Raw genomic sequence first — 8,672 nt, forward strand, 5'->3', positions numbered from 1 at the left:
ATCAGAAGAAAGGACCAACTCCTTAACTCAGGGCTGACTCAATCTGTTGAACTTCAACTCCCAAATTATGTGTAATCATGGATAAAACATGTCACCATAACGAGAGATGGGATGCTTCTGCATCCCGATCATCCTATCCAAACATCATTCTCTCATTCACAGGATTTTATGAACCAGCCAAACCCATGACATGCCAAGTTGATCTGTAATCATATGACCCAGGTTAAAATTTTCCCATAATCATTGGATGATTCACAGTAAGGGTGGGGAACTTACCTACTATACCTGGCTATAAGCCATCTTGAAGTCCAGCATTTGTGGTTAAACATGAACAGATGAAATATAACAACAACTGTCCCAGAGATTGTGAACCAGAACAATGCAGATATAATCATTAAAAGGTAAAGGTGTCATAGTATGGAGCTCAGCTCCTAGGGACTTCGTGGATGAATCCTTTCACTTCATTTGCACCAATACAGAAATGGTTTTCCACTGTCTTCTTCCAGCATAGTTTTAGACTTCCCAGTTTAAGTTATTGTCCTCAAGTTCCATGGTTGTCTCCCATCCATGTACTAATCAAGCCCAAGCCTGCTTAGCTTGTTAACCAAGACAAGGTGAGCAGCCAGAGGCTGTCCCCCAGTTAGATACTATAATTGGGATCAAGGACAATGCCTGCACTGAATTTTTGTACTTGAACATTTTCCCTTGAGTAAAATGAGGTGTGTGATTTGCAATTTGAGAATAAATTTAACAGCACTTGATTCAGGAAACTAATTGCTGTATCTGCCTCTCAATTCATTAACGGATTCCAAAATAAATTACATCGCCACAGCTGTTTCTAGATTATAATGTATATTCATCTTCATATATGGAAATGCATGTATGAAACTATAATTGGGGGAGGAAGCAACCCCAGGTTTGTGGGGGAACTGAAGCTCTGTGTTCAACGATATCGTAGTCTCCTGAAACCAAGATATGAACCTAGAAGTACTGTTTTTCTATTTTCCTCTGTGTTTCCCATGTTTTGAATTAAAGATCCAGCAGAAATTCCCACATACTATGGGGCATTATTTAGAAAAAGGCCTCATTATGAGCCACCATAACAGGTAGCATGAACAAAAAGCCAAGGGTGGAAGACCTCTGGAATATCTGGGAAGTGATAGAATCAAAATCCAGCAAGAAGGCTGCAGCAAGGTACTTCTGCACTGCTGCTTAAAAAAAAAATCTCAATAGATCCATTCATCAAATCACCAAGCACTGAGCAGTCCTTTCCCTTCATGAATTCATGCAGACTTAGAGAAGGGGTAAGGTCAACAGAGGTAGAATGAAACTTTCAAAATCGGAATAAAGAAGCCAGTGGAGGTGGGGGGCAAGTCAGTGCAAGGTCATATGCAGTTCATTCACCTCTGCAGGAATTTAGCACCTTTCATTACAAAGACAGCCTTTCTCCAAATGCTTTGGACGCGTGGCTTATCTGAGGCAAGCAAGTGCTTCCTGAAAGAAGCCCCACCTTCCATTGTTGCATCTAATATCCTGGAAGGCTTTCCAGTGCGGTTCCTGATATTATACGCCAGCCCCAAAACTATCTCCTGCAAGATGAACTAGTTTTACTTTGAGTCGGAGTGATTGTTTCATGCTGCTGGCCACACACTCCAAAAACAAAAAGGCCGAACCCAGAGAGCAGTCCCCTGTCTCCCTCCTTCAAAGGCAGCATTCATCCCGGATGGCAGGTCACTTGTTTTTTGTCCGTCAGTCAGCAAACATCAGGCGCTGCATTGCTTCGCGGCTTGCGTGTGGACTCTGTGAATGGAATTCCCCCTTCCTTTATTATGTAGGCACACACAAAAACGATCATTCCATCAACCTAAACACCACCCCATTCAATGGAGGATTTACATTTAGAAAGCACGCTGGGAAAATTAAGAGGGTGAGGATTAAGAGCAGTGGGGGAGAGAAAACATGTCCCCCTCCCCATCAAAAATAAAATAAATCCCACCATCAAATTAAGAGAGAGAGAGAGAGGAGAGAGGAGGGTTTTTGCTGGGTTTTTTTAAAGAAATCCGAATCCAAGTTTCTGCATCTAGGATCTGGCTGTGCATAAATTATATCGGTGGTTTCAGAATCTGGAACTTCATTGGCACAGCATTATATTTTGATTGCACTTTTTTAGTGTCCTAAACACTCCCCATACACTATTTGTGATTATCCCCATATCAGCCTGGAACTAGGTGGATAGTACTAGCCCCATAAGGAATAGCATGGGAGTGAAAGTTGGACTTTGAAGAGGCAGGATAGGAAGAGTATTGACACTTTTGAACTTTGGCACTAGGGAAGACTCCTGAGAATACCATGGACAGCCAAGAAAACAAACAAATGGACATCAAACAAATCAATCCAGAGTTCTCACTAGAGGCACAAATGCCAGGCTCAAATTTGGACATATTAAGCAAACACCTAGCTCTCTAAAGATGCTGGGAAAGATGGAAGAAAGGAGAAGAAGAGGAAGATCAGCAGCAAGGGGGAAGGATTCAGCTACAGTGGCAATTAGTGCACCATTGGAAGAGGCGAAAGACTAGGTTAGGGACAGATTGTCATGGAGAAAATCTATGTGGTCACTATGCGGTCACTGACTTGATGACACATAATCAATCAATCAAACAAGTAGGCATTGGGATGGAAGCTTCTTGACCAAAAACCATTAACAATAGTGCTGTAGTTCAAACCAATGGCAACTGTGATCTGTGTTTGCACGGGTTAATATTGGCCATTTGTAGGGACTAGTTATCCATTACTTGCCCTGTGTTGAGATTTGCAGAGTATAAAATGGAGATCCTTGCCCCAAGGAGCTTGCCATCTAAATTCACCTGGGAGAAACACAAGGACATTTGGACTCTGTAATTCCAGCCTTCCTGCTTCCTGTTTGAGGACATATACTACTTAGGACAGTCCCCATTCAACTGCAATCTCTGAGGGATACTTTGTCACCATTAAACCCATGCATACAACCCATAGCACAAATATTCTCTGTCTTGGCAACATTTCAGTTCATCCCCAGCCCACAACTGAGATAATTTAAGTCATCCTTGGCTTTATCAGCATCAAAGTAATGTTCTTCCTCCTTCTTTGAACAATATCATAGGGAGCCTTGAGGTGTGTAATATCTATTAGGCTTTGTCACCCCTTTCCTTGGGGTGAAGTTGGGGACTGGCAGTGACTGGGGGAAGAGGCAGTTGAAACAAGAGAGGGACTGGAAATGTGCACTGCAAATTTATGCTGGTTTAGTTTTCTGCTAACTCAAGGATGAATGGAGATACTTCAACTCAGCAGTGGGGAAAGGCCTTTAAAGTTTTGTGAGTTCAGTAGACTCTCACTCAACCCTTCATTTAAGGAGATGCTAACAGAACCATCAAATTCAAGAGGGACTTAATCTTATGTAGGAGAGACACCATATGGCGCAGGTAGAGCAGACCTTTTGATCACAGCTTCTGCTATAGCAAGTAAAGGAAGACTCCAGGACCTTGGACAGCAAACAGAGGCAGCCAATCCAAGAGCAGCTCTCTCCAATCTTCAAGAATGTGGAAAAAACACAGGTACCCCAAGAAAATGGCATCAAGCTGGGTATGACCAATCATGAACTCCCATTTCAAAGAAAAACAAAGGAGATGTTAAAAGGCAAGTAACTTAACTTCTGATCTGCCTACAGGGCAGAAATGCCAATTGCTATCTCTCCCCATCTCAATCCTTGCTCCTTCTTTCCTATGACAAAGGATACCCCAGTCCCTGCAATGGTATGTGGGAATGACCTTGGGAGACAGGAGGAAGAGCCACAGACTAGACAACCGCCTCACAAAAGATATCTCGCAGAAGCAAAGGGGGTGTGGGACCTTCTCTAGTTTCAGAAGGGACCCTGTCTAGTTTTCTGGAGAGTAAAAGGAGAGGAGGGGAGAAATACTTTCAGACTTGCAAGATTCTGTTAATGTAAACTTACAGTAAAGATAGAGCTAGTATTCATAGTTTGCTTTTGTCTGGGCTACCTTGAAGGGCAACCATCCCTCTCTTCTTCTTCTCCTGCCTGCCCACAGATATACCCAGGCAATGGCCTAGGGAAGGACCGCTGGGAGAAACACTTTGAAACTAAAGTCTCTACCACTAGGACAGCCCAAGAATTCCTCTGGGTCACTGTTGGAATTCATTTCTTTTCTTGGAAGGCCACAGTGAAATAATCAACTGATATCAGCAGAGACTTTGAAGCCAGAGGGGAATGTTTTGACCAGCACAATATCAGTGGGCACCGCTGTGTACCCATAAAACATCTAACCTAGCATAGGATGGATGAATAGTTGTCTAAGATAGCTTCCTGAGTTCCTGTGGAACTTGGGTAACCATGAGATGGTCCTATACACACTTCTACACCTTATCAGTACAAACATATGGCCTGGGAAACATCACACTATGATGTTGGCATTGTTTATAATGAAAGCTGAGGGTTTCAGGAAGCCCATGTCTGCACCCCGCAGCACATCTTGCAGTCTCTTCACCGCACTGGTGTTCGGTCAAGGAGCATCTACACAGCTCTGTTCAAAGTGTTGGATTCTACATTTGTTAGTTCAGACATTGGCTGCAACCACTCATAACCTTCTGGGGACAGTAAATTGCTTGCTAATGAAGAAGATCAGAAGACTTATCATTAGAAATGAACAACGACAGCATCCCTCCATCTAGGGACAAGCCAATTAGACAGTTACGCAGCACGCCATGCTTCTGATCTAATGAACTGTGATTGCATTTGTTTTTGGCAACATCTGTGCTTGTTAAGATTTTCTCAGTATTTGATTGTTAATGATAGAAACTGACTCCCCACCACCACACACACACACAAAGCTGTGGTTAGCAAATGAAGAGACTGATAGACCATCTTTTTCTCTGCAACAATCTGGGACCTTGATAATACAAGACAGCAATGGTAGTTACTTTCACTTGGAGATTTATATATCCCAAATACATTAGCGATGAGTTCTAAAAATATTTCAGAGGCAAAGCTGAGGACCTTTGCGGAGAAAGGACTTAACCTGTTGCATAAGAAGAATCATCCTCGAAGGCCCATGGCTGAACATCTGTTTTCTTCTGCAATTTGGAGAGTTGTGTTTGCGAAAATGGGAATTAGTAGCTCAGAACATTCCAAGACTGAGTCTCTTTATCAAAACCAACGTAAAAGAAAAAGACATTATAGGAGCTCTGGGCAAAGAGGAAATGACCTCTTTTTCAGCATGAATCTTTCATTTAACTTTGAGTAGAAATACATAATAGATAAGTTGACATCTTTAATTGGGCTCTCTTTGACTGACATCTGAAGTGCTAAAAGCTTAGAAGATGAGGAGAGGAATTGCAAGCCATCCTTGGCTGACCTCTGACACAACCAGCTTAAAAGGAGGGCTACAACAGACTTCCCCACAAGCATGGGTCAACACATTTATGAATCCTCCTTTAATGGGGGTGGGGGGGACCAGAAGGACAGATAGTGTGAGAGTACAACCACCACAACAAAATCCAATGCATCTTTTCTGAGGTCACCTTGATTTTTTCTCCCTGATAGAGTCTTTCTTCAACTGAAGAAAGGTTTCATAAATGCCAACTGTTTTTAAAATGCCGTCCATATCAACAATCAGTTCACTCAACCTCCAGGATCTAGATGTGGACACTGATGCTACCCCAGACTAGAGGCTAGTCACTCTCCACTAAACAGGCTCGACCAGGAGAAAATATCCACCATGGATCTGTCACCATCCATCTTTTTTTAACCTTCTTGGTATTGAGTAGCACTGACTGTTCCAGCCATTTCTCCAACCCAAATACAGCCTCTTCACTGTATTTATGTATTTAGTCTGCACCCCTGTCTCCCAAATTTTCCTAGGGCAGCTAGGAACACTTTAAAATCCCAACTTGGAATGTCTAAAGGAAAACTATAACCATACAAATATAGGTGTCCGTATTAGGCCAGTACAATGACATCAATGTCTTTTGCATGATGTTGTCATGATGCACATGTTGTCCTTCAGACACATACAGATGTCCATGCTTACAAACCAGATAATCACGGATCCTCAGGTTGGGTCTCCATCCAGTCCTCAGGACTGGATGGAGACCCAACCCACTGGAGAAGAAAAGTCTGACACAGAGAAAGCAGAAACAAAATTAGATTAATTGCAACTTAATTGAGAATTAATTAACTAACTTTTTATTCTTCATAGCCTGTTCACACATGGTGCTCAGTTTAGCCATTTGTCCCAAATAACTAGCACCCAATCACCCTTCTCTGGGCTGAGATGCTAAAAAAAAAGTCAGGTCTGGTTAGATGTTTGGATGGGAGATCATTATGGAATCCCAGGGCTATAGACTAGGCTGGGAAGTTGAAAAGCCTCTTGCTAGAAGAAAGCCTTCCATATTGCTGCCAAGAAAATTTAGAAAATTACATGGAAAAGTCTATGAAGTTGGCAGGAGCAGCACTTGATGTAGATGTCACCTTCTTGTTGTTGATTAAGCCACACTGCCTGTATTCCTACAATGCAGTACAGCACAAACCATAGTTTGCAAGATCAGTGGCTCTTCACAGACCACACTATGCTAAAAGTAAGCAAACCCATGTATAGGATAAAGGATGAAAGGCTAATCAGAGTCAGAGGGAGAAAAGAGGGAAGAGGATCAGCAAGACAAAGACCCACACAGTTCAGTTCGGTAGGACTGCAGTTCTAATGGAATGTAGCTGTCGGGGAACATCCTTTGATCTTTGCTGATGAATGAGAATTGCCCACCAACGCAATCCTTGTAGAACAGAGGGGAATGTGAGAGAGAGAGAGACGTGGAAGAGAGAGCGAGAGTTAAAATGCCCTTCCTTTGGGAACACAATGCAGGCAACAAACTCTGTCTCATGTTCTTCCACTAAAATGCAGGTTCTCAAAGCTTAAGAACTCCCAGGCACAGAAGTGATCGAGCAAGAAGTGGACCTTCCCCAGGTAGAAAGGTCATTGGAGGTCTTGTAGTACATGAAGGAAACCAACTATGCTCTTTTGATCACTTCTGGATGGAACCCTTTCCTTTTTTACGCCAGTTTATCTCACCCATGAAGCCAGAAATGGATGTTCAAATGGATGTTATTGTACTGTTGCAAAGACACCGTAATGGTATGTGGAGATGACCTTGGGAGACAGGAGGAAGAGCCACAGCTAGGCAATGGTCAGATAACAGGCAGCTGAGCCTCTTGCAAACTGGCAAGATTCAAGTCCAGACAAGAAACACACCCAGGAGTACCAGCTGTATATTTCCTGAAAGATTACATTAGCAGAATCTTGCAAGTCTGAAAGTACATCTCTCCCCCCTCACCTTTACAGTCCAAGAAACTAGGGAGGGTCCCTTCTGAGATGGTTTCCCCACCCCCATTGCTTCTGTGGGCTCAGCTGCCTCTTATCTGACTGTTGCCTGGTCTATGGCTCTTTCTCCTGTCTCCCAAGGTCATTCCCATATACCATTATAGACAGATCTCTTAAACAAACACACATCCATACAGGCACATACCTCAAATACCTTTTGCTTTGTTCTTCCATTTCCTAACCCTCCTAAAGGCACCATGGTTGCCTTCATTTTCATCAGACCGTGAGGGACAGTGCAAAGGAGTGGTATTCAATTGGGATTCTGCCTGGGTTGTCCACAGAAGGGCATGGTCAAAAGAGTCAAGATGGCAGTCACAACCATGCAGTTGAAGCCCTACCACTTTTTTATGTGAGTCACAGCAGCCAACCTGTTTTTTTTTTTAACCACACCCTGCCCCCCGATGCCCCTGGATCCCACTCTGAGCTACTGCTGGTCCTGGAAGAGCTAAACTCTCCCAGACTCCCACCTTCCACACAAAAGGAAAAGAGAATAAACTACTAGCATCTCTCCCAGCAATCTCTGGCTGTAGCCATAAAAATCTGAGCAGTGGCTACGCTCCAAACCCATCAAGCCACCCTGCTCCTTTAAAGACCCATGAAGTTCCAGATGCCTGAAGACAAGAAGCTAGAAATGGCACAGAACCAGAGAAAAAACAGTTATGTTCTCCAACAGGAACAACATATTGAGATCGCAGAAATTTGGAACAGATTTTGAACCAAAGCTCTTGTGCAAGGGGGGGGAGGGGGAACGAAGGTTGGGGGGGCCCTCAAACTGACTAACTCATGTCATGAAGATAAAAGTTACATGGACTAGAAGTGGGATGAAAAGGAAATACAGTAGATTAGAATGACATCCATGTTAGAAAGTGAGGTTTAAAAAAATTCAGTGTATAATAATAGTAATAATAATAATAATAATAAGTATTTATGCAACAGAAAGTTCAAGTTACTTCACTTCCATTTCTCTGGAATAACCACTCTCTAGAATTATATTGTTTCCATGTTATAAAAAGATGGTCTAGAGTTGTGTGACAGAATTACCTATCTGAGGTGAATTAGGATATACAAACTACAGATTTTGTTTGTTTGTTTGTTTGCTGACCAGTCTCATGGGCAAATTCCACACTCAGAGCTTATGCCACTTTCTAGTATCCTCAGTCATTATGTGGCAATCTATCACTAATAAAGACAGGCTTCATACTACCACAGCATTGACACCATAAAAGGTAAAATAAGCATGCATGGGAA

The 8,672-nt window shown here is 42.7% G+C and overlaps 1 protein-coding gene across 1 annotated transcript in view; it reads left to right on the forward strand.

Moving 5' to 3' along the window:
* WBP4 (WW domain binding protein 4) overlaps positions 1–8,672 on the forward strand; it is a 352,512-nt gene that overhangs the window by 213,284 nt on the left and 130,556 nt on the right. The window lies entirely within an intron of this gene.

Source organism: Candoia aspera, chromosome 5, assembly GCF_035149785.1.
Source record: "Candoia aspera isolate rCanAsp1 chromosome 5, rCanAsp1.hap2, whole genome shotgun sequence".
NCBI classification, from domain to species: Eukaryota; Metazoa; Chordata; class Lepidosauria; order Squamata; family Boidae; genus Candoia; species Candoia aspera.